Source organism: Ursus arctos, unplaced genomic scaffold, assembly GCF_023065955.2.
Source record: "Ursus arctos isolate Adak ecotype North America unplaced genomic scaffold, UrsArc2.0 scaffold_21, whole genome shotgun sequence".
NCBI classification, from domain to species: domain Eukaryota; kingdom Metazoa; phylum Chordata; class Mammalia; order Carnivora; family Ursidae; genus Ursus; species Ursus arctos.
Window position 1 is genome coordinate 27,967,268 of NW_026622886.1, and position 27,857 is coordinate 27,995,124.

General features: G+C 34.7%; 1 non-coding gene across 1 annotated transcript; it reads right to left on the reverse strand.

Moving 5' to 3' along the window:
* Positions 1-24,617: 24,617 nt before the first annotated feature.
* On the reverse strand, positions 24,618-24,724 carry LOC113256485 (U6 spliceosomal RNA). The gene has a single exon (XR_003316691.1). It is a non-coding gene; the product is annotated as a U6 spliceosomal RNA (small nuclear RNA).
* Between the last annotated feature and the right edge of the window lie 3,133 nt (positions 24,725-27,857).

Genomic DNA, 27,857 nt, shown 5'->3' on the forward strand with positions numbered 1-27,857 from the left:
GATAAGATTTTATTGTGTATCTTATTACATGTGAGGTTGAACACCTTTACATATGTTTATTGGTTATTATATGTATTTTTTGTTTGACCAAGTGTCCTAGTATGTATCACCTCAATTTTTACTTAGCTGTTTTTTAATTACAGAATGTTAAGAATTATTGGTATATTCAATATACTAATTTTTTGCTCCTAATATATAATCCAGATATTGTCACTTGCTGTACAGTTTATCTTTTCATTCTTTAATATGGTATCTTTGGATAAACAGAATTTATTAATTTTGATGTCTAATTTATCAACACTTTATTTTATGATCAATTCTTTTATTTTTATTTAGGACATTTTTCTTTAAGCCAAAGTTATTAAAATATCCAGGTATTTTCTAAAACCTATTTTGCTTTTCACATTTAGTTCTGTAATCTTTTCAGAATTGAGTTTTGAGATTTAAGTAAAGTTTCACTATTTTTCCCCATATGGATGTTCTCTTATGTCAGTGACAAATTTCAACTTCTAATATATTTAATTTTTGAGCTATCTATATTTTCCTCTACCCCAATACTAACCATGGATGTTAGTTTCTTATACATTCTTTCATATATAATTTTAATACATATAGAAGCATATAAAGAAAGATTCTATTCTCTAGCTACTTTTACATACAAGGTAGCATCTTATACCTACTCTTCTGCACCTTGTATTTTTTTTATCTAATAATATCCAGAGGACTTTCATATTAGTACAAAAGAGTGTTTTCATTATTTTTAGTAACTGCATATTATTCTATTATATCAGCATAATTAATAGAAAAATCTGTCTTTTCTGCACCACTTTGCAGTCTTTGTCATAAGTCACATAATGACAAATGTGTGGGACTATTTATTTCTTCCTCATAAGTTGAATTGGTTTATTTTTAATACCTGCACCAATGCACCATTCTCTTACGTATCATAATTTTATAATGAATCTGAGCAAGGACTTTTATTATTTAATTAGATGTTTAATGCCTACATCAATTGTAATTACAATCACTTTTTCACTCCTGATATTTATTTTTTCTTCTTAAATTTGCCAGGATTATAACAAAGTGCTATTCTTTAAAGTAGCCATTTTTTGCTTTTTATTTACCCTCTTTATTTTATTTATTTTTCTATTTCACTAATTTCCACAGTTAGGTTCATATATCTGACCTTCACGTTCATTTATTTTAATTTACTTAGGCTTTCTTTCAAGCTTTTTAAGGGGATCAACTTGCTTGTGATTTTTCAGCCTCATTCTCTTCCAGTGTTAATTTTAAAGGCATAAGTATCTCCCTGAATACAGTTTTAGTTGCAACTCACAAGCTATGTAGCATTTTCTTTAAAATTCCATTTAAAATATTTTCTAATTTTATTATGTTTTTTTCTTTGATCTAGGGATTACTTAAATGTATAAATCTCCAAACATAATGATGTTCATAATTATATTTTATTACATATTTCTAAGTCAATTGCATTGTGATTCATAAACATTTTGTGTACACTTTCACAAAAGTTTGATCCTTTGAAATTTGTTGAAACTTATTTTAATATCCTAGCATATGATTAATTTTTATAAGTGTGTTTTGTGTGCGCTTAGAAAAAAATATATAATTTTGCAGTTGTTGAGGGTAGAATTCTGAATATGTTCCTTAGGTCTTATCTCAGTCAAGTTAATCAAAACTTTTATATCATTCCTAAAGTTGTTTTTCTTTCCCCTGCTATTATGAGGTTGTTTTTTTCTATTATTGAGAAGATTACCAGTTGATTGTGGATTTGTCTATATCTCATATTCCTTTAAGTGTTTTACTTTTTTTTTTTATGACTGTTATTTGATGCATGTAAGTTTAAATTTGTTTTATCTTTCTGGAAAGTTGAACAGTTCATTATAATATGTTCCTCTTCACCTCTACTTTTTTCTCTTTTTTGGTAATTGCTTTAATAAAAACCAAAGTATAATATACATACAGAAAAATGAATCAATTGTGCATTTACAGCTTGATGAGTTATCAGAAAGTGAGTACACCCTAAATACCCAGTTCTGGTAATAGAGCATTACCAGAGTACAGAAGCCTCCTTCAGTCTCCCAAACTGTTACTATTATACCCTCTTCTGAAAGGTAATCATCATCACGTCATAAACTGGCTTTGCAATTTTTATTTTTTAAACTTTATATTACATGGAATTTTTTTTTTTTTTTTTGGTATCCAGCTTCTTTTGCTCATCATTATATTTGTGAAGTTTACTCATCTGTTCTCCTGTTGATGGACATTTAAGTTGTTCCCAATTTTTGGGTATCATGAATAATGCTGCTATGAACATTGTAATACATGGCTTTTGGTGCCCATATATACACATTTCTATTAGGTATTTACCTACAGGAGGACTTATTGAATCTCTGATTTTTTGTGTTTGTTGTTGTTGTTTTTGCCTTAAATTCAAAATTGGCTTCAAAATATCTACAAAAGGATATATTCTCTATCCATCTTTTAACTTTGTTTTCCACATTGTAATGTTCAAATTTTCTCTGCCCTTTGTGCTTAATATGCCTCTTCTCAACAGCATATAATTGGATTTAGTTTTTAACAGAGTCTGATCATCCTTTTCTTTAATAACAAGCATTTAGTCTGTTCACATTTAATCTAATTACTGCTATATTTGGATTTAAGTCTCCCATCTCATTTTGAATTTCTATTCGTCTCTTGGAAACTTTTTTTAATTTTGCCATTCTTTTTTTTTTTAAGCTTTCATTGAATTAGTGTACTACTTTTATCAATAAAATTTCCTAATATCCATATTGACCTAAATACAAAGCAATAGTTTTGTAAGGATACAAAATCATAAACAGTGGTTAACCAGGGGAATAGAACTGGGTCAAGGTAAAGAGGAACTTCAAAATTTACTCTCTGTTTGGTTTGGTTTGATTTTTTTTTTTTTTTTTTTTACAATGAGCACATATTTTCTCCTGACTTTCTGAAACCAGAACCTCAGTATTTCTACTAAAAGATAATTCTAAAAATGCATACAAAAATAAGTAGATTTTTTTCCCTTTAATACTTTATCAGTTCAGCTTTTCCCCTTTTATCCACTTATTCTCAGGCCTAATAATAGCATAAATATAACTTACATAGCAAAAGAATTCACAGAAAAATAATGCAGAGTTTATAAAATGTTTCTCAGCATAGCAATGAGTACTGTCTGCAAAATGACTTCCTTGGGTTCTGGCCTGGGATCTTAAGAAGTGCTCTGGCCTTTGCATGAACCCTTGTTTTCATTAGTCAATGATGAGCTCATAGTAAATGTGATATGGGAAAAAAGTCTAGAGTAGTGAAAAGATCAAAAAAGGAGATAGTTTTGGGTTTTTTGTTGGTGGTGGTTATTGTTTTCCATTTTGGGGTTTTTCGTTTTTGTTTTTGTTTTTTTGAGCTTTGTCAAATCTTGGCACATCTATGGGCCTCAGCATCCTCATCCACAAATAAAAGTGGTAGCCTAGAGTTGGTTGATTTTAGGTACCATACCCATCATAAGAACATATCAGCAGAAATATTTTAAAGACAGATAGTCAAGTCCTACTTTCAAAGTCTGCCCCTTCCTAGCTATGTGATTTTTGACACAGTTACCTGGTTTCTCTGGGATGTGTTTCTTTTTAACAAAACCTGGGTTATTTTGAGGCATAAACATTAAAACACTTGGGAAGAACATAAGTTCTGTTCTACAAGACAAAGTCAATTAATATTTATTTTCATCTTTCTAGCAGATAGTAGGCATGTGATAATTATTGGTTTTTACTTCTTACTGATATCCTGGAATTGTATTTTAAGAAAGTTCCAAATTAGTGCTGTGGAACATTGATGTAATATTTTATTGTCTAACCTGGAATTTACAAGTCCTCCCCACCCTTCCGCATTAATAAAATGTGAAATATTAATATGTTATATAGAATATCTTTTTACAAAACATGTGAATCCTTAGACATCCATGACTCTATATTAAGAACCTAAAAAAGTTTATACATTAAAACAGTGATATAGTCTTATAAATGATATGTAAATAGTATATTGGCAAAGGCAATATAAAGAATTAGGAAAAAGAAAGACAGGCAGAAAATTGAGCATAAAATTACTACAGTCTGAAAAAAAAAAGTTACTACCATCTTTAAAGATATTTTACCCATGTCATTTCTTATTTTGTATTGTAATGTCACAGTTGTAATAAATTTTACTGTAAAGTGGTCAATATCAAATTTGAAGGTCACTTTGGTAATTGGAAGTGAGAGCCTCCCAAAGTGAAGGCAATTGGAAAGCACAACATTTTACTTTCATGAATACAATGATTTAGTTCTTTGACCTCTAGTTGGTTAAGCATGATATATAGTACAACATTTCACTTCTGAAATATGCATGTGAAATCCTGACAAGAATTAAAGGCAGAGTGCAGATTTAATCTGCCGGCATTCCTCACTCTGTTTGAATAATCGCTAAAGTTACTTTGAAGTATTTTAGAGGAGAAAAAAAAGTAAGAAAAAAGGAAAAGGGAAAGAAAAGAGAAATCAGAAAGAAAGAGAAGAAAGGAAGAAAGGAAAGAGAAAGAGAGGGAAGGAAGGATGGGGAAAAAGCAGTTGATTTGTTTATTGTCCTTTCTGAACAAACGGTATCCTAAAGGAAAAAAAAAATATTTTGAAAGGCTTTTAATGTAAACATGGACAGCTGTTTTAGACATTGTAACATGTGCACGTTTGAAAGACACATCATGAAAAAAAATTCATGCTGAAATGTCAATTTTATAGCTCTAAGAGAGAGGTCCTAGGGTTTAGAAGTTAAAAGTGAGTTAACTCCTTGCTTATTCGAACATTAAACTGTCAGCATGGAAGTAAGTTTAAAACTTATGATGGTCTGAAAATGTGGTGCTAAATGAAGTCTGAAGACCTATTAACCTGCCTGAGATGTAAACCAGGAACTATTACACTTTGCTGTTCAGCCTGTATGCAAGTACTTTAAAGTAGTGTGCGAGCTGTTAGGAAATGAACAATGAAGCTAAATAGTATCTCTTTTTTCCTAAATGCAGTGATAATGTTAGCTATTTTCAGTATCCTTCAGGAGTTGCATCCATATAAGAAATAGAATACTGAATATGATTGCTTTAATTTTTTTATTATAGTAATACATAACTGACAATCCTTGAACAAGTTGACCAATAATCAGTTTTACCTTTGTTTTAAAGCTTTACGGCAATTTGAAGGGAAAGCCCAACATTTATAAACATACCTATATGTGGATGACAAACACTTTGGATCATCATTTTTGACAAATTATTCATTGTATTAATAAAATATTTAAAGAAAGAGTTTATTAAATGAAGTATTGAGACATAATAAATATGAAATAAAAATTTAAAAATTAAATTACTTTGGTAAGGAATATGACCAACTTTCCTTTTGCTGTTAAAATACTAGTTTTTACTTATTCAATATTGTTATGTCAAGTATAATTTTAACAAGTTTAAAAAAGGGGGCTCCGGGGTGGCTCAGTGGGTCTGACTCGTGATCTTGGCTCAGGCCATGATCTCATGGGTCGTGCAATCGAGCCCTGCCGAGGTTCTGTGCTTGGCTCAGAGTCTGCTAGAGATTCTCTCCCCCCCCGCCCGACTCACACTCGCTTTCTCTCTAAAATAAATAAATAAATCTTTAAAAAGTTTAACAGAGACATTTATCAAGTATTTTAAGATAACATATCAACTAGGTATATTTGGTTCCTGTTTGGAAGATGGAAATGGACTAAATTCAAATTACATAACTCGAAATAAGCTTAACCTTTTCTGACTGTGGAAACAAGCTTTGTTATGAAAATATCCTTTTCCTAGATATTCCTGTTTATGGTCTTTTATATTCAAGTGGGAAAGATGGTAACCATTTTTGTTCCATTAAATTGTTAAAAATACAATTTTTTAAAGGATTATTCTGGTTTCTTACTCAAGTTTCTTATTCTGGTTACCAGAGGACATTATTGATGCCTATCTAATCTAGTGGGAGGTCCTACGAGCGTAGTATTCGCTGTTATGGGGTAAAACAAAACAAGGCTGTGACTTGTTCCTCACCGAGTTTTTAATCAACCCGTGGAGAAGAGATGATGGAAGCAAGGGAAAGATAATAAAAGATATTGTACCATCTGGTACCTAAGTATGTGATACACCTTAAAGATCAGTCTAGGCCACAGGGATGTAATCTAAGTTGGATTTGAAGAATAAATAAGATTGCATGGTTGTCTCCTACAGGAAAGACAAGGAATTGGCCTGTGATTTTATTTGGTTTGGAAGGATAAGATATTACCAAGTACTCATGTTGTGAAAAGAACCTCAGTAACATCTGAGCTTCGATCATGTACTTAGTTCTTTCATGTAAGCAGGTGGAGTGAGTGGCAGCCATAGTGCTTGGGTCCACTTGTTCCTATATTCTCTTTGTTTTACTCTAACCCTAGAGACAGAGTGATACTGGTCAAAATCCTATTCATGTCTGCCTCCTTTTAACCCAGAGTGCCCAATAGAGACATCGATGTCATTTTGCCATTTTGATGCCATCTTTATGTATTATTGCTCCCCTGCTCAAGACATGGTCCACGGACCAGCAACATGAGCATCACTAGAGAGTTTGTCCAAGAGAGAGATCTCAGCCCCTCATCTTCAGTCACACCCAAATACCAACAAATATAATCATTTTTGTTTATCATTTCCTCTGTTATTTTTCACTCTTCAATGTGTTCCATACTCTTTATAACTCACTTATAATCCATGCTATTTCCCTTATTCTCTTACAGTCTGATTGTAGCCTTTCTCATTCTCTTTCTGCATGCCATTTTTCCACCTAAAATTATCTTCTATTACTTACCTTGAAAGCTCAACATAAATGAATAACTAGTTCTCTCCAAGTGTAATTTTACTTGGTGAAATACCCTTGTTGTCTGGATAAGTGCTGTTTTATGAATATTAAATGTAAATGCCAGACATATTAATGCTAATGATTTCATGGGCCAGAAGGTTTATTAACAGGAAAAGAGGAGTAAAGCTCAGCTATGCAATGTACACAAATAAGAAAGACAGAGTCAAAGGTTGGAGGACAAAGATTCAAATATGGAAGAAAAAGCTCACATGAATTAGCCAAAAACAGAAATAATTATGTTTTAATAAGGTAGAAACTGAAAAAATAACGATTAAGGCTATTAAACAAATCTATAAATCTATGAAATAATCTTCTGAAGGAGGATTTATTTTTGTGGGTTTATTTTCTTATGGCATGAAAAGGGGCACAAATAATGAACTAGAATAAAACCTGATTATTTTTGTTGCATTCCTGTAACATGACAAGATTTTAAGGACAGAGACTATTAAGGTTTCTATAGCCTGTAACAGTGTTCTTCTATGCTCACACATGATTCTTTCCTTAGATAAATTTAGTTCACACAAATTTACTTCACACTTCACTTTTAGTTCCTTGGAGAAAGCATGCTTCCTATGACCACAGGACCTTTGCATATACTGTATTAGTTCCCTCTGCAAAAGTGCTCAACCATTTTTACTCCATAATGCCTGCTCAACCTCCAGATTTCAGCTCAATCATTATTTAAAGAAGTCTGGTCCACTTTTACTGAACCTTGCCTCATTCTATATTATTTCTATTCAGTTTCCTACCTCGTATGATTTATGAGAACTAAACAAGTAATATTTTTATTTTTTATTTTTATTTTTTTTAAGATTTTATTTATTTTTTTGATGGAGAGAGAGACAGCCAGCGAGAGAGGGAACACAGGCAGGGGGAGTGGGAGAGGAAGAAGCAGGCTCCCAGCTGAGGAGCCTGATGTGGGCCTCGATCCCAGGACTCTGGGATCATGCCCTGAGCTGAAGGCAGATGCTTAACAACTGAGCCACCCAGGCGCCCCACAAGTAATACTTTTAAAGTTTTCACCACAAAGACTAAAACGTGGAAAATACTCACTAAATATTAATGATTTTAAGCATTGCATATATTACTTGGATCAGGTAGCAGTTTGCTGTATTTTAATAGATGCCTAGATCTGATACACAGCTCTTCTTATGAGGAGACAACCTTCCCAAGGCAATAATTCAAATTTATTTCAAACTTCTTAATATGTGTATTATTAAGGAGATTTCATTTCCCTGGATCAGGCAAACCTAGGCATTTTTTGACTCTTGCTTCTCAATATTTATTTACTCATTCATTCATTCATTTATATTTCTATGACTCTGGAACTTTTGCTATTTCTCTAATGTATATCCTCTGTTTTCTCTAATTTAATGCTTCATTCTCCTTCTCTTCCTCCTCCTCTTCTGCCTCCTCTGCCTCCTTTTTCTCTGTCTCCTCTGGCTCTTTTTCATCTTCTCCTTTTTTTCTTCTTCTTCTTCACCTTCATATGTTGCAACAATAATGAAGAGAGTATTCCCCAGTGCCTTCTGATCAAGAATACATTCTAGTTTGGATATGAGTTATATAATAAGAAACAGATCATCCACACAGAAATATTAATGCCATGACTTTCTTACGCAATACCATTAAATGTTTCCCTTGGTTATCTTAGCATTGCATTTTAACTGTTTTTCCTGTTGAGTCCTTTATAATGTAGACAACAGTTACTTTGGGCAATATTATATTATTAGAAACAATAGTTGTTTAAAGCCTCTTCAAACCATATAATTTTCATAGTTGGAACAATATTCTTTATTCTTCATTTTACAAACTAAATTATCTTTCAAACAGACAACTAAACTACCTTGTTTTTGTAGACAACTGTAAAACCAGATATTTTAAAAGAAAAATTTTAGGTTTAGAAGAGTTGATTCATAGTTACAACAGACATGAGATTATTCAGTCATCATAATGAATAATAATCCATTCTTAAACCTGAAGAACTTGGCTTCATCTTTATCCCCACTATGTGTTTGAGGTTTGTTGATTAATGAGATAAATGCAGTCTTTCTTTTCACTTAATTAGAGGTGATCATTTTTACGGATATGCTATGTGCTTGAATGTGAGCTGTAATTAATTCTGTGTAACTCATGATATTTTGCCACATTACCAAAATCAACACTTTTCTTGTTCCGAGTGACTGGCTGTCCATTCCCCATCCTTTTTATATCTAGATTTAAAAATAAATTTTTGCCAACTGAGTTTTCTAAAGGTAACACGTATCTATTTGAGTTGGCCATTTACTTGAGCTTCTTGCCGAAGTGAATGCAGAATCCACTGCAAAGATAATGTCTACTGAGCTGGGTTGGAGTTTAAAATTATTACCATGATTTGAAAGGGAATGGTTGACGATGCTTTCTGAGTTTCTGCAGAAGGCGTTCAGCCAGAATTTTGCCAGTGATGGAGAGCAGGGCAATGCCATTATAGTTGCTGTAGTCAGCTTTCCAGCTTTTCATGTGATAAAATATATATCACAACACTGCTTCCAATCTGTCACACAGCCCAGAGTATGATGTGAATTGAATCTTGCTTTGGTGTTCCAACTTTCATCTCATCTTTTCACATACATGGAACAAGATCTTGCCAATGGAATATTGTACGTAAGTACAGAAAACTGTCACTACCTCTGGAGTTTATAGGTGTTAAAGCACTATATAAAGTGTCAGATTTCACAGTAGGAAGTTTATACACCTGGAAAGAGCTGATCTATGTCCTGCAGTTGCACAAAGTCATAAAAGTTCAGTTGAGACAAGTGTTTATTATTTTGATATATAAACGTCCTATGACTTTCTCAGAACAAATCACATACTCAGGTATTCATGACCACTCTTACAACCAAATGCCCTCTAGAATAGACTGTATATTTTAGGCATTTGTTCCATTAACATAATTCCTTGTTTTCTCAGTGGAAAAGAGGCCAGTGTGCTTGTAAATACCACCTTAACGTTGCTTCTGTAAAACATGTTGGCAACAGTTTCTTTATTGTACTTTCAAATTTTCTCATCTTTTCAGAAGAACAAGAATGAAAGCTAGGACTGAGGAACACTGAAGAAACAAACAGTAGAGAGAGGAGATAAAAATAACTTTTGAGCAAGACATTTGTTTAAGCAAAAAGAAAGGTGATTAGGCTGTTTTACATGAAGGAACTAGACCTGCAACAATACTTGCTTTCACCTCTGTTTCCTAGCCCAGATTGAAACACATAATAAATAAGAAAAAAAGGAGGTCTTTAAAATTCTGCTGCAGTGTGCATTTCTAATTACCAATAATGAAATAAAAAAGTTTTTCACTTTGTTACTAGATATATGAATTATGTTGTGTCATAAACGAAATGGAAAATACTACACAATAGTAACATTATTCTCTTCTTTTACCTCCTAAACACACACCCATACACAAAAACATATCACCCAGGAAAAGAATAGAAGCTTGCTGTGTCCTTTTGTAAATTAAGTTGTTTTCTTCAAAAATAAATTGGCCCATTAATTCATCTCTGCAACATTAAATTTAAAATATTGCAATCCTCTTTAGGCAAGTAGCCTCCTTTAGAAATTCTTTAAAGAATATCTTAAGTCTACTCGAGGCGTTTTATTTCCACTGAAGTTGGACCAGCTTTATTTTTCCTGGTATACTCCCACTTGTAGTAGATACTGTTAAGCTCTCCCTTATCCCCCCAGGATCCATTCTCACCTTTCTCCTTTTAGGAGTGAACTCTCCCCTTTCTCTTCCCTTCCCACACTCCCAGCCTCTCTTGCAGTCAGGTGTCTTTGTAACTAAGTTTTTGCCAGCAGGATATAAACAGAAGTTATTTGTGCAATCTCGTTCATTTTCAACTTAAAGACAAGTCATGTGTCCTGACTCCACTTTTTCCTCTTCTGGCCCAAGAACCACAAATGCAAATGCAACCTTGATGCAGAATGAAAATAATTTTTTTTGTGCAGAGCTGGCTAGCCCAGAAGCAAGAGCCTGACTGCCTACATTTAGATTCTAAAGTGAGGGAGACACACACTTCAGGTTTATTTATACCACTGTATTTTGGGGCCTCTCATAGTAGCTGCCTCTATATCCCAACTTCCAACACACAAACGTATAAACTTAGAATAATAGTGCTCTTGAGCACTAAGTTACTGATGTATAAAACCAGCGTGCAAACAGAGAAAACAAGATTTTTTTAAAAGAGGAGTGCAAAAGCAAAACCATCATTTGCTTTTTCTCCCCCCAGAAATCTCAGCAGCTTATAAATTGGTTCCTATTTTACAAGGAATGTTGTATAGTGAAAGTAAACTGTACTTTTTGAAAATATTTATATGTACAACTTTTATATATATATATAAAGTAAACCATACTTCTTAAAATAAATTACATATATAATATACATAAATATATGTAAATATATATGCAGTGCTGTTGAGAGGAATAGGCAACATACACGATATCGGTGTCTAAGAGTACAGTGGATATATACTGAGCTTTGGTCTGAGATTTTTCATAGCATTCAATAGCCATTCCTTTGTGCTTTGCTCCATCATTGTAGATCCATGAGCCTTCATATCAGTGGTCCTCAAAGTGTAGTTCCCAAACCAACAGCACCAGCAGTAGCACCTGGGAGCTTGTTAACAATTCAACACAGATGTATTAAATCAGATATGCCCAGTAGGGCCCACAGATGTAGCTCAAAAATCCCTCTAGATGATTCCATTGCATGATAAAGCTTGAGGGAAAAAATGGCTCTTTATCAACAAGCTGGTGGGTAAAGTAGAATCAGCCTTCAGTAGAAGAAATTTGTTGAAATTATATGGATTTAAAAACAATGATCTGAAAAAAAAATTTTAATTCAAAAGCAAATAAAAACAATGATCTCAATGTATGTTTTTAAAATATCCTAACCTAGTTATTTTGCCTTCTGACATTCAATAAATCTTATTTAATTCTATAAGGATTATAAATATTTTAAAATTATGAAATCTTGCAGATAGTAAAATACTATTTATTTTTTGCAGGTAAGACTAGGCATCACTACTCAAATGTGATTATTATTGTCATTCATATATTATGCCAAGAGTTTCTTTTTTCTGTTTTATATGTAAACAGTATTCTTAAAATTCCATTAAGCTCAACCCTACTTTAGAAAATACATTGATAAATATGAAAGTATGTCTCTATACTTTCATATTTAAAGTGTAGAGCCATACTTTCATATTTATGTGATTGCCCTTGCATTGCTTGCTATATTATATTCAGAAATAATTACAAAATATTCATTATTTTACCTTACACACATTTTCATATTATTATCTAATTTGTGAGTCCTGTTACATTACCACTGTCTTCACATGAGAGTAAACAGAAAGTTTCAAGGAATTATGAGATTTATCAAAAATTACACACCTAGCAAGTGAGACATCCTGGATTAAAATTAAGAAATTTTGAATCCAAATATAATCACTGCATTTGCAAGAAAATAAAAATAATAAGATATAACTCCAGCCTCAAAATTCATACTGTCCCTGTAAGTAGTGTTGCAAAGCAGATTGTTCAAAAGGAAAACAGGTGGGCATTGCGTGATCTCTTCTGTGAGCTACAAACCAGGTGAATGGTTTTGGGTAATTAACTTCAGTGAATATATGATTCAGGGGGAGAGAAGAGGATTCTGGGGACGGCTACGGAAAGTGAGAGAACTTAGTTCAGCCGATCTGTTTACGTGACATGGCTGGGATATTTATTCGGCATTCTGAGAGAGATCAATAAATACTTGTTTTTCCGTTACATTGACTGACAGGAGGGCACGTCTTTGGATACAACACCGTTTCAAGATGGATGCTCTCAGGTAAGAGCAAACTTTTCTATCTTTTCCTGTGTAACTTCATGTTAAGTAAAAATAAAACTATAAGGCAGAATGCTAAATTACTATGAAAATCTAGGAAATACAGTGGCATTTTAAAGGAATATCATGCTTGCTGCTACCCTCAGAACTTCTGCAAGAGTACATTCTCTCCTTCCCCGAGAAACCCTGGTGGACACAGGTAAAAGACACCTGGCCAGAGACCTATAATGGGGCTTTTTTAAAACATTTGAAGAGTTTCTAAAAGATTAAATTTTTTTCAGTAGTTAAGTGAAATTGCTGTAAACATAATTGGAATCAACCTCCAAATGCACCTACACATTCATAAATTAGAATAAAAATGCTATTTTACTTAAGAGATGAGATTATGGTTTGTTTCCATCTAATTTTCAGGTGTGACCTTTTCTCATTTCCTGCAAGTGCAATGCCGCCAATCTGAGGGAGCACGTCTCCTCCAGCGTCGTACTGTATTTGTACATGTAACCTTCACTACCCAGCCTTCAGTTTAGTGGCAAATTGTTCATCTTCTTTTGTAGGTTACCCTTCCCTTGGCTCATTCGTATTCAGGATTGACTTTGCACGTTTTTCTTTCTGTCCCCTTTTTATGAATATGTTGTTGCTAATGAATCCCATAGTGACCTAGTTGAATCAAGTCTGCTACCTGCTTGTGCCACCACTGTAATAACTGTCAAAAAAAATACATTTCTTTCTGGGAGTTGTGTAGCCAAGGAAAGAAGAAGCAGGTATTAGTTTTCTATTGTCTTAGCCATTAATTGTAAAAGTTGCATTCCAACTGAAGATGAACGAATCTGATCTCTTCATCTGTGTATAGAAAAGTGAAAAATGTTAAAATAGCTGGTATCAACATTTTTTATGAGGCTTTTCCTCCTCGCTCCAAATAGCTTGAAAGACCGTTTTGAATGGGGAGTTTGGATCCCCATAATGATGGTTTATAAAGAGATTGCTAAACAATGTTAAAGCGCTCTATATAAAAAGTTAAGAATTTTGGTGCTGGCTGAAAAACAAGAGGAAAGGAGGAGAAGAAAACGTTAGCAAGATACGGTGGGAGAAACTGTAGCCCATGGAGAATATAGGCTAGTGAAAAATTCATTATAATGTGACCAAAAGATCCATCAGAATCCAAAAAGTTAATAGGATATCCATTCTGATACAACATGAACTCCTTTTGGTCTAATTTTTAATGGAGCATGCTAAACAAAATTTTGTGTTAATGATTTGGGGGAAATCAAAGAAAAGGGTTTATATTTCAGTGATTCTCAACACCTGTGTCTGAAACAGCAGCAGCATCACCCGGGAACTTGTTAGAAATGCAAATTACTAGGTCCTAATCAGACCCCCTGAATCAGAAGCTCTGTTGATAGTTTAGCCTTCTGTTAAAAACACAAACCAAACAAAAAACACTTCAGGTGATTCTGATGCAAGTTAAAGTGCGAGAACTATTGTGTTATTACACATATAGGTTTATGTGGAGCAGAGTGAAGGCAACAGTTATAGGAGATGAGGTGTGGCAGAAATTAAGAAATCTGCTGAGTACGAATTTGGTGTTAAATCAATTAGAATACATATAAGTGAAATAAGAATTTTCTGGTTTGTGGGAAAGACAGGGTATATCCTATGTAGTACTTTTAAATCTTTATTTAAATTTTAAGAAGGTGGTATTGGCTTATACTTGGCTTATAATTTTAAATATGAAATTATGGCTATTCAGTGCTATTTCACTGTGTATACTACATTGGTAGGAATTTGTCAATAGGCTTTTTCACTAGGATTTTGTCAATAAGCTGTTTCACATGTCTCAGTTTTTCTATTTTTCTAACTGAAGTATAATTAACATACAATGTTATATTAGTTTCAGTGTACAATGTAATAATTCAACAATTTTATACAATACTCCCTGCTTACTACTTTAAGTGTCGTCACCATCTGTCACTACTACACAACATTGTACCAATATTATTGACTATATTCCCTATGCTGACTACTTTTCATCTCTGTGATTTATTTATTTTATAACTGGAAGTTTGTACCTCTTAATACCCTTCACCTATTTCACGCATCCCTCTATGGACCTCCCCTCTGGCAACAACCAGTTTTCTGGATTTAGGAGTCTGGCTTGTTTGTGGTTTTTTTGTTTTGTTTTGTTTTGTTTTTAAGATTCCACATAGAAGTGAAATCATATGGTATTTGTCTTTCTCTGCCTGACTCCTTTCACTTAGCCTTGCACCCTCTATGTCCATCCATGTTGTCACAAATGACAAGAGTTAATCCTTTTTTTTATAACTTCAGTAATATCCCAGTGTGTATGCATACACACACACACACACACACACACACACACACACACATAACCTCTTCTCTATCTAGTCATCTAACAGTAGACGCTTAGGTTACTTCCATATCTTGGCTGTTAATAAAGAGGGGTATGTTATTATAATCTATCTTTTTTAGTTTTTTGTTTTGTTTTCTTTGGGCAAATATCTAATAGTGGAGTTACTGAATCATGTTGTATTTCTATTTTTAATTTTTTGAGGAACCTCCATACTGTTTTCCAAAGTGACTACACCAATTTGCATCACCACCAACAATGCCTGAACATTCCCTTTCTCCACATGTTCCCCAACACTTATGTCTTGTGTTTTTGATACAAGGCATTCTGGCTGATGTGAGGTGATACCTCCTTGTGGTTTTGATTTCCATTTCCCTGATAATTATTGATGTTGAACACCTTTTCATTCTGTTAGCCATCCGTATCTCTTTGGGTAAAAGTCTATTCAGATTCTCTGCCCATTTTTTTATTTTATTTTATTTTTTTTTTAAATGATTTTTTATTATATTATGTTAGTCACCATACAGTACATCCCCGGTTTCCGATGTAAGGCTCGATGATTCCTTAGTTGTGTATAACACCCAGTGCACCATGCAATACGTGCCCTCCTTACTACCCATCACCGGTCTATCCCATTCCCCCACCCCCCTCCCCTCTGAAGTCCTCAGTTTGTTTCTCATAGTCCATAGTCTCACATGTTTCATTCCCCCTTCTGATTTCCCCCCCTTTCTTTATCCCTTTCTTCCCCTACCGATCATCCTAGTTCTTATGTTCCATAGATGAGAGAAATCATATGATAGTTGTCTTTCTCTGCTTGACTTATTTCACTTAGCATTATCTCCTCCAGTGCTGTCCATGTTGTAGCAAATGTTGAGAACTCGTTCTTTCTGATAGCTGAGTAATATTCCATTGTATATATGGACCACAACTTCTTAATCCAGTCATCTGTTGAAGGGCATCTCGGCTCCTTCCACAATTTAGCTATTGTGGACATTGCTGCTATGAACATTGGGGTGCATATGGCCCTTCTCTTCACTACGTCTGTATCTTTGGGGTAAATACCCAGTAGTGCAATGGCTGGATCATAGGGTAGCTCAATTTTTAACTTTTTAAGGGACCTCCACACTGTTTTCCAGAGTGGCTGTACCAACTTGCATTCCCACCAACAATGTAGGAGGGATCCCCTTTCTCCACATCCTCTCCAACAATTGTTGTTTCTTGCCTTGTCTATTTTTGCCATTCTAACTGGCGTAAGGTGGTATCTCAGTGTGGTTTTGATTTGAATTTCCTTGATGGCTAATGATTTTGAACATTTTTTCATGTGTCTGTTAGCCATTTGTATGTCTTCATTGGAAAAGTGTCTGTTCATATCTTCTGCCCATTTTTTGATTTGTTTATTTGTTTCTCGTGTATTGAGTTTGAGAAGTTCTTTGTAGATCTTGGATACCAGTCCTTTATCTGTAGTGTCATTTGCAAATATATTCTCCCATTCCGTGGGCTGCCTCTTAGTTTTTCTGACTGTTTCCTTGGCTGTGCAGAAACTTTTAATCTTGATGAAGTCCCATAAATTCATTTTATCTTTTGTTTCTCTTGCCTTTGGGGATGTGTCATGAAAAAGGTTGCTTTGGCCGATGTCGTAGAGGTTGTTGCCTATGTTCTCCTCTAGAATTTTGATGGATTCCTGTCTCACATCGAGGTCTTTCATCCATTTGGAGTTTATTTTTGTGTATGGTGTGAGATAGTGGTCAAGTTTCATTCTCTTGCATGTAGCTGTCCAATTTTCCCAGCACCATTTATTGAAGAGACTGTCTTTTTCCCACCGGATGTTTTTTCCTGCTTTATCAAATATTAGTTGCCCAAAGAGCCGAGGGTCCATTTCTGGGCTCTCTATTCTGTTCCATTGGTCTATGTGTCTGTTTTTGTGCCAGTACCATGCTGTCTTTGCGATCACAGCTTTGTAGTACAGCTCGAAATCCGGCATTGTGATGCCCCCAGCTTTGTTTTTCCTTTTCAACAGTTCCTTGGAGATTCGGGGCCTTTTCTGTTTCCATACAAATTTAAGGACTGTTTGTTCCAGTTCTTTGAAAAATGTCCTTGGTATTTTGATCGGGATAGCATTGAAAGTGTAGATGCTCTGGGTAGCATGGACATTTTAACTATGTTAATTCTTCCGATCCATGAGCATGGAATATCTTTCCACCTTTTTATGTCTTCCTCAATGTCTTTTAAGAGTGATTTATAGAGTCTAGAATATAGGTCCTTTATGTCTCTGGTTAAGTTAATTCCAAGGTAACGTATGGTTTTTGGTGCTATTGTAAATGGGATGGATTCCCTAATTTCTCTTTCTTCGGTCTCGTTATTCGTGTATAGAAATGCAACTGATTTCTGAGCATTTATTTTGTATCCTGCCACGTTACTGAATTGCTCTATAACTTCTAATAGTTTGGGAGTGGCTTCTTTTGGGTTTTCCATATAGAGTATCATGTCATCTGCAAAGAGAGACATTTTGACTTCTTCTTTGCCGATTTGAATACCTTTGATCCCTTTTTGTCGTCTGATTGCTGTTGCAAGGACTTCTAGTACTATGTTGAATAATAGTGGCGAGAGTGGGCATCCTTGTCGTGTTCCTGATCTTAAGGGAAAGGCTTCCAGCTTTTCCCCATTGAGAATAATATTTGCAGTAGGCTTTTCATAGATGGCTTTTATGAGACTGAGAAATGTACCTTCTATTCCTACACTCTGAAGGGTTTTAATCAGGAAAGGATGCTGTATTTTGTCAAATGCTTTTTCGGCATCGATTGAGAGGATCATATGGTTCCTGAGTCTTTTCTTGTTGATATGATGTATCACGCTGATTGATTTGCGAATATTGAACCACGCTTGCATCCCAGGTATGAATCCCACTTGATCGTGATGGATAATCCTTTTAATGTACTGTTGGATTCTATTAGCAAGTATCTTGTTGAGGATTTTGGCGTCCATATTCATTAGGGAAATCGGTCTGTAATTCTCCTTTTTGAGGGGGTCTTTGCCTGGTTTGGGGATCAAGGTAATATTGGCCTCATAGAATGAGTTTGGTAGCTTTCCTTCTGTTTCTATTTTTTGAAATAGCTTTAGGAGAATAGGTATTATTTCTTCTTTGAATGTTTGGTAGAATTCCCCAGGAAAACCATCCGGGCCTGGAGTTTTGTTATTTGGAAGGTTGTTTATCACTGACTCAATTTCTTCATAATTAATTGGCCTGTTTAAGGAATCAATTTCTTCCGGTTTCAATCTTGGTAGTTTATAGGTTTCCAGGAAGGATTCCATCTCTTCCAGATTGCTTAGTTTATTGGCATATAGCTGTTGATAAAAATTTCTAATAATCCTTCCAATTTCAATGGTGCTCGTCGTGACCTCTCCTTTTTCATTCATAATTTTAATAATCTGGGTCCTTTCTCTTTTCTTTTGGTCTGCCCATTTTTTTAAATCAGATTGTTCGTTTGGTGTTGAGTTACAGAAGTTCTTATGTATTTTCAATGTTACCCCCTTATGAGATCTATCATTTACAAATATCTTCTCCCATTCATTAGGTTGCCATTTTGTTTTGGTGATGGTTTCCTTTGCTGTGCAAAAACTTTTATTTTGGTGTAGTCCCAATAGTTTATGTTTTTGTTTTTCTTACCTGAGGAGACCTATCTAGAGAAATGTTACTAAGGCCTGTCAAAGTTTTCTTCGAGGAGTTTTATGGCTTCAGGTCTCAAATTTAAGTCTAAACCATTTTGAGGTTTTTTTGTGTTTATGATATAAGAAAATGGTCCAGTTTCATTTTTCTGCATGTAGCTGTCCAGTTTTCCTAGCACCATAACTGAAAGGCTAGCTTTTTACCCATTGTATATTTTTGCCTTCTTTGTAATAGATTAATTGGCCATATAAGCACAGGTTCATTTCTGAGCTCTCTGTCCTGTTCCATTGATCTATGTGTCTATTTTCATGCCAGTATCCTGTTTTGATTACTATGGCTTTGTAGTATATCTTGAAAGCTGGGATTGTCATACGTCCAGCTTTGTTCTTTTCCAAGATTGCTTTGGCTATCCAAGGTCTTTTGTGGTTCCATATAAATTTTAGGATTATTTGTTCTAGTTCTGTGAAAAATGCTGTTGGTATTGATAGGGACTGCATTGACTCTACATTCCTTTTGAGTAGTGTGAGCATTTTAATAATATTCCAGTCCATGAGCATGGCCTAGCTTTCCATTTGTCTTCGATTCCTTTCATCAGTGTTTTATAGTATTCAGAGTATAGGACCTCACCTCCCTAGTTAAATCTATTCCTAGGTATTTTATTCATTTTGGAACAATTGTAAATGGGACTCTTATTTCTCTTGCTTCTACTTCATTACTCAAACATAGAAACAAAGATTTCTGTATATGTTGTATTCTGTAACTTTACTGAACTCATTAATCAATTCTTTCAGTTTTTTGGTTGAGTCTTTAGGATAGATATAGATAGATGGATAGATAGATAGTCACGTTATCTGCAAATAGTGATACTTCTTTCTTACAAATTTGGATGCCTTATTTATTGACTTTCTTGCCTGATTGCTGTGGCTGGGACTTCTAGTACTATGTTGAATAAAAGTGATAATGGGCATTTTTGTCTTGTTTTTGGTCTTAGAGAAAAAATTCTCAGTTTTTCAGCATGTAATATGATATTAGCTGTGGGTTTTTCATAAGTGACCTTTATTACGTTGAGGTATGTTCCCTCTCCACCCACTTGGAGAATTTTTATCATGAATGAATGTATTTTATCAACTGCTTTTTCTGCACCAACTGAAACGATCATATGATATTTATCTTTGTTAACATGATCTATCACATTGATTTGCAAATATTGAACCACCCTTGTGCCCTTTGAATACATCCCATTTGATTGTGGTGAATTAGTATTTTTTAATGTATTGTCGAATATGGTTTGCTAATATTTTGAGGATTTCTGCATCAGTGTTCATGAGAGCTATTGGCCTGTAGTATTTTTGTAATGTCTTTGTCTGGTTTTTGGTATCATAGTAATATTGGCTTCATAGAATGAATTTGGAAGTTTTCCTTCTATTTTTTTTTTTTTTTTTTAATAACCTGAGGACAGTAGGTATTAACTCTTCAAATATTTGGTAGAATTTACCTGTGAAGACCTCTGGTCCTGGACTTAAGGAGTTTAGTTACTGACTCAATATCATTACTAGTAATTGGTCCATTCAAATTTTCTGTTCCCGATTCAGTTTTAGAAGATGTTTTGGGGCACCTGGGTGGCTTAGTCCATTAAGTGTCTGCCTTCAGCTCAGGTCATGATCCCAGGATCCTGGGATTGAACCCCATGTTGGGCTCCCTGCTCAGTGGGGAGCCTGCTTCTCCTTCTGCCCCTGCTCATGCTCTCACTCACTCTCTTTCTCTCTCTCTCTTTCTCTCTCTCAAATAAAATCTTTAAAAAAATTGTTTCTGGAAATTTATCCATTTCTTCTAGGTTTTCCCATTTGTTGCCATATAATTTCTTATTATCTCTTACAATCCTTTGTATTTCTGTGGTATTGGTGGTTATTTTTCCTCCATTGCTGATTTTATATATTTGATTATTTTTCTTGTAAAAGTGGGTAAATGTTTATCAATTTTACCTTTTCAAGGAATCAACCCTTGGTTTTATTGATCTTTGTTTTTTGTTTGGTTTTGTGTTGTTGTTGTTGTTGTTGTTTTGTCTCTTACTTCTGGTCTAATCTTTCTTATCTCCCTCCTTCTAGCTTTGGATTTTTTTTTTTTTTTTTCTAGCTCCTTTAGGTGTAAAGTTTAGTTGATTGAGACTCTTCTTCTTGAGGTAGGCTTATATCGCTATAAACTTCCCTATTAGAAATGCTTTTGCTATGTCCAAGGATTTTGGACTATTTTCCTTTTCATTTGTCTCCATATATTTTTTTTAATTTCCTCTTTAATTTTAGTTGACCCTTCATTCAATAGCATTTTGTTTACATCCATGTGTTTTTCCAGATTTTTTTCCTGTAATTCTAAGTTTATTCCATTATGATTGGAAAAGATAGTTATGATTGCAGTTCTATTAAAGTTATTGAGACTTCTTGTGGCCTCTATATGATCTGTTCTGGAGACTGTTGCATGTGCACTTAGAGTGCATATTCTGCTGTATTTGGATGGAATGTTCTCTGTTAGGTTTTTCTGGTGTAATGTGTTATTAAAATCCACTGTTTCCTCATGGATTTTTTTTTTTTTAAAGATTTTATTTATTTATTCAACAGTGATAGAGACAGCCAGTGAGAGAGGGAACACAAGCAGGGGGAGTGGGAGAGGAAGAAGCAGGCTCATGGAGGAGGAGCCTGATGTGGGGCTCGATCCCATAATGCCAGGATCACGCCCTGAGCCGAAGGCAGACGCCCAACCGCTGTGCCACCCAGGCGCCCCATCTCATGGATTTTTTTTTTTTTTTTCTTTTCCTGTCTGGATGATCTGTCCATTCATGTCAATGGGGTGTCAAAGTCTGCTACTGTTGTATTATTATTAAGTTCTCCCTTTAGGTCTGTTACACTTGTTTTATGTGTTTAGGTGCTCCTGTGTTGAGTGCATTCATATTTACAATGATCTATTCTTATTGGATTGATCCCTTCATCACTATATAGTGCCCTTTTTGTCTCTTGCTACAGTCTTTGTTTAAAGTCTAGCTTGTCTGCTAGAAGTATTGCAACTCCAGCTTGCTTGCTTGCTTTTTTTTTTTTCCTTCCATTTGCATGGTAGGTTTTTCCACACTTTCACTTTCAGTCTGTATGTGTCTTTAGGCCTGAAGTGAGTCTCTTGTAGGCAGCATGTAGATGGATCTTTTGTGAATATGTGTGCGTGTGCGTGTGCCTGTATTTTAATCCTTTCAGTCACTCTGTGGCTTTTGATTGGAGCATTTACTCCACTTCCATTTAAGAAATTATTGGTAGTATGTACTTATTGCCATTTTGTTTCTTGTTTCCTGGTTATTTTTGTAATTCTGATCCTTTCTTTTTCTTGCTCTCTTCCGTTGGTGGCTTTCTTTAGTGTGATGCTTGGATTCCTTTCTCTTAATGTTTTGTGTACCTATTATAGGTTTTTTATTTGTGGTTACTGCTGGGTTCATATATACATGGTTGCTTAGGTTCAAACATGTAAAAACACAATTTTTATTCCTCTTCCACATTTTATGTATGTAATGTCATATTGTACATCTGTTTTGTGTATGCCTTGGCCTTTTTCTTTTTTTGTAGATATAATTTATATTTCTACTTTTGTGTGTTAATCTCCATACTGGCTTTTAAGTGACTAATCTACTACCTTTACTATATGCTTGCTTTTATCTGTGAGAATTTTTCTTTGCATCATTCTGTATATGGCCTTTTCTTTCCACACAAATTCCCTTTAACATTTCTTGTAAGGCTGGATTAGTGGTAATAAAGTCCTTTAATTTTTGTCTGGGGAACTCTGTCTCTCCTATTCTGAAAGATAACCTTACTGTGTATTCTTGGTTGTAGGTGTTTTTGTTCGGTGGTGGTGGTGGTTGTGGTGGTGGTGGTTTGTTTGTTTTTCCTTTCAGCAGTTTGAATATATCCTGTCACTCCCTTCTGACCTGCAAGGTTTCTACTGAAAAATATACTGACAGCCTTATGGGGTTTTCCTTATGTGTAAGTGTTCTTTTCTCTTGCTGCTTTTAATATTTTATCATCACTTTTGGCATTTGAATTATTATGTGTCTTGGTGTGTACCTCCTTGGTTTCATCTTGTTAGGGGCTCTCTCTGTTTCTTGTCTTGGATATTTGTTTCCTTCCCCAGGTTAAGGAAGTTTTCAGCTATTTCTTAAATAAGTTTTCTGATGCCTCCTCCTTCTCTTCTCCCGCTGGGATCCTTATAATGCAAATGTTATTACACTTGATAGTGTCCCGGAGTTTCCTTAACCTATTCTCATTTTTTACTATATTTTTGTTGTTCAGCTTGGTAGTTTTCCATTACCTTGTCTTCCAGATTGCTGACCGTTCTTTTGCAACCCCTAAGCTGCTGTTGATTCCAAGATATTTTTATTCCAGTTATTCTTCATCTCCAACTGGTTATATATATATATATATATATATATATATATATATATATATATATATATATATATATAATGTTATATATGTGTGCGTTGTGTTATATATGTATGTGTGTCGTGTATGTGTGTCATATGTTGTATATATATATATGTTATATATAATCTTTGAAGTCCTAGATGAGTTTATTTACTCTTAAGTCCAATGGGTCTCTTTAGGACTGCTACTTTGAATTCTTTAGCAGGTATATTGTTTATCTCTGTTTTGTTTGGCCCTGATTTTTGTCCTGTTCTTTCATTGGGGCGTATTCCTCTTTTTCCTTTTTTTTTTTTTCCCCCTAACCATTTGTTTCTATGTATTAGGTAGGGCAGACATATCTCCTGGTATTGAAAGTAGTGGCCTTGTGTGGAAGAGGTCCTATGGTGTCCTTTAGCACAGAACCAGGCACTCCAGGGATGTCCCCTGTATAGACTGCATGCACCCTACTGTTGTGGTTCAGTCCTAATTGCCTTCAGCTTAGCTGGCTTTGATAACTCACTTTGCCTGCTGTGGGCATATTGGAAAGGGCTTGGTTCCTGAGCTGTTGAGAGACCTTTTTGAGGCCACCTTGGGCTACTTGATGGACAGGGCCAGCAGTCAGCCTAGCTACCTGCAATTAACCTCTCTGCCGTAGTTATAGGCACCAAAGGGCAGGGGATTCTGTATGGCCAACTGAAAGGCTGGGCTGCTAGAACTGCAGGCACACCAATGTGAAGGGTTCTCTTCCTCCACCCTTTGGAGTGGCACTGGTCCCAGCCACGGCTGACTGCAGGTTGTGCTGGGGCAGAAGCTGCTTTAAATGGATGCTTGGCCAGGTGGGCAGGTTAGATGGCGCAGGTTCATAGGGGAATGTAGGGTGGGGCTTGTGTTGCTCTCAAGATGGAGAGTGGTTGTTCTGGCACTCACAAGCATCTGACTATCTAGGCTAGGGGAGGGAAGGAGAAATGCACCCACCCAGTCTTTTAAAATATAGTGTGTTCTCCTTTTAATATTTCATCCTTTTACATATAAGTCTAGAGCTAAATTATTTCTATTACAATACACTCTTTCATGCTATTAGAATGAAAAATGATTAATTTAGAAAAGATTAAAATAGATAAAGGATTCATCATCAAAATTTTTAATCTTAAATGTGCATTTTATATTTTATCAATTGTTTCTTAAAGGTCAAAGCTTGTTTTTCTCATTTTTTATAGTAGTCTGTCATCTTTGTAATCAAGAAAATTGTCATCTCTGTCATGTGAACTATACCCACAATACACTCTTTGATTTCTTCACAGTGGACTCAGGAACTTATAAAACAACTTGCACAAAGAATTACATTTTTTAATGGGATACTTCATAAATTTGTGTGTCATCCTTGTACAGGGGCCAGGCTGTTCTTTGAATTGTTCCAGTTTTAGCCTATGTGCTTCTGCTAAAGAAAGCACATGTGGAATTATTTAAATATTTTTTTTCAAACTTTTACTGTTACCTCACCCACACTTAATTAGATAGCATTTTTTACATTAGCTCATTTTTTTATTAAACCTTTCCAAAACATTCACTTCTGTTACCATAGAAATAACACATTTTTCTTTTCAGTTTAAGTAGAACTTGATTACATTATGTAATTAAAATAACAAGTTCAACTAATATAAAAGTTTAGGGAACACACACAACAGTCTCTTGATGACATTTAAGTCAACTTAGAGGCAGCAGAATTTGTGGATAGGTTGGTGGACCACTTCTATGGGTCTGCTCAAGGCCCTGAAGGAACATCAGTATATCAGAAAGAGCATGAAGAGGGTTCTTTAGTGAGTCAGCGAAATGGATTAAAAGTGGTTCTTGTTTATTGAGATTCCCATTTGAGATTTTAATATTTATATTTTTTAGAAGCCTTTTTGAGTAAAGATCATTGCTTTTATATTTTAATAATTTAGATGACCCATTTTTAAATTAATGCATTTTACTTAATTCTCAATTGTAGATTCCTTTGAAGTCCTACTGAATCTGCTGGTTATGTGGAGAACTGTTCGTTGGAATGGATTGACAACTGAGAGATTTGTGCTCTGCATAAGGTATGTTACAGTTCAAGATGTGCTACAAGACCTGTCACACAATCTTCTGACCAGACCGGAAGCCTCGCAGGTAGGATCAATATTTTATTTGTGCTTATTTCATAAGCGCCTATTCCAAAGAGAAACAGTGTAGGAACTGAATAATTGTGGAATAAGCAAAAAAAAAAAAAAAAAAACAAATCTAGAAATCCTGTGATATTTTTTATTACCCTTTCTTATATTATTTTTCCTCCTAATTTCTTCCCTTTTTTTTTTCTTACATATCCTCTTATCCTAAATGTAATATTCTTCTCTTTAAATTTCAACCACACAATAGTCATTCTACTTTGTTCTGCTCTGAAAAGAACTAGTATACCTTGGCTTATGGAATAAGAATAAAGGACATTTTCTATGAACATAAATTTATAAAACATCCTACATATGTTGTACCTTTCTTCATGGTCCATAATCTAGGAAGCAATTGTTCCTTAGAAAAATGGTTTTGTGTGTGTGGGGGGGGGAAGCATTCTATAATGTAACTCTCAATGATTATGAACTTAAAGGTGATTATGAATAATTACATGTTTAGTGAAAACTGTTTTTATCTTTAGATTGGGTACCCAAAAGAAACTTATAAAAGATATTAAATATTAATTTATAAGAGATACCAGAATTTCTGGTTTCTTAATCCTAGAAATGCCTTTCTTATCCTTATCTTCTGGAAAGTACTGACATTCACACAAAGATATCTGCCAAATAGACCTGGTATTCAAATATTCACCTTGAAACTCTTTGCAGATAGAGTCCTAAGTTAAAGCACTATCATGTTTTAGTTTTTACCTTCATCTCTCTGGCCCCTTCGTATGTTTATAAAATTTATAATGGGTTGTGGACATGTGGCGTCTATTTCCATATTATAAACTATAGTCTCTTAAAAAATGTTTTCTTAATCCTAAAATTCAGCTGTATCCAATTTGAGTAACATACATATTTTATAAAAAATGGTAATTGAAATATCTTTGGGAATTTTGAGAATAATTGAGAATTATTCAAATGACCACATCAGCTGAAATACAGGTGCATATGTAATCACGTGTTCTAGAACTAGCAAGGCCCTGACTTAATGGTCTTCTTAACATATATATGCTCTACAAGGCAGCAGCCCAAGTTGGGGGAAATTTAAAGATTCTGACTTTCTACTGGAAAGATGCATCGAGACTGCTCGGGTATTTTTCCTGCCTCTACCCTTGTATTCATCTAATTCATTCTCTTCATAGCTCAGGAGTCCGGGCTGGTTATGTAAATTGCAGAGGGGTGCAAGATGAAAATATGGGCACCTTGCTTAAAACAGCAGGAAAAAAAGTGCGGTTCACAGGTACTAAAATGTGAAACTTTTTCCTTTAAAAACATGTAATTTGTAAAATAATAGAGGTAATAGGGGTACCTGAGTAACGACCTAAGCCTACAAATTTCCACCCTGACCTTCGGTATGTTTATCTGCTACACCGTCTGCCTCCCTTCTTGGGGTCTGCTGGGCTGCTTTATATTCCGCTCTCTCCATTTGGTTAGTATCAACTTGTCCTCCACATTACACTTTAAAAATCCCTTGCTCGGGGTGCTTCTTATGTAATTTTCATTTAGACAGATTATAATCAGTAACTGCTTATATAAATTAATATCCTAATCCTCACTGGGTTGTAATCTTCAGTGTTTTGTTCTTTGCCCCCTCTCAGAGCCTGGTCTGATGCCTGTTAACCTACCTTTGTTATGCCTCTGCGTGATGTGTATTGAATCAATACTTGAATGAATGCGTGAATGATTGGAGGCCCCAATATACTTGGTGAAGAGTGTTACTCTTCATGATGCTGCCAATTCAGGGAGCAAATAGCTACCTCTACCACTTTTGTATAGCTCCACTTCCACTGCTGAGGCCAGAATTTGACAGCGTGGAATGAAGAGTTTTAAAAAGTATGATCTGAGATTGCTCGTTTTCAACTTGATGATGTAGGAATTAGAGCTGAAGAGATTCCTATATGCACTCGCCAATTTTAGTTTTTTGTCGAAACAGAAATGTTGATTAGTAGCAGGTCTCCCATTTCTAAAAGACAAAGACCAAATGACTGGCATTAGGTTAATTAAGGCATGGAGAAGAGAGTAATGTCATGACCGTGATATCGGTTATTATGTGGGTAAAGGTGTATCATTAGTGAATTCTGTAATCATTGCTCCGGAGAACATACAGTGAGAATTTGCAGTTCATCTTATAAGCCAAAGCCTAATGTCCTCAGCCGAGGTTAAGATGTGAGAAAATCAAGCAGTCAGGAGAGATGTCAGAGATGTAAAATGAAATTGGGAAGTTTATGAAAAATGACAAGAATTTATTGAATAAGAAGTATAGAATTCCCCTTTGCTTATAGAAGTAAATTAGAAGTAAGAAAATATGATTATTTGGTTGATACCAACCTTTTATAAAATATTACAAATATACAGCCTTATATAAAATATTACCAGTATTTTGTATAAC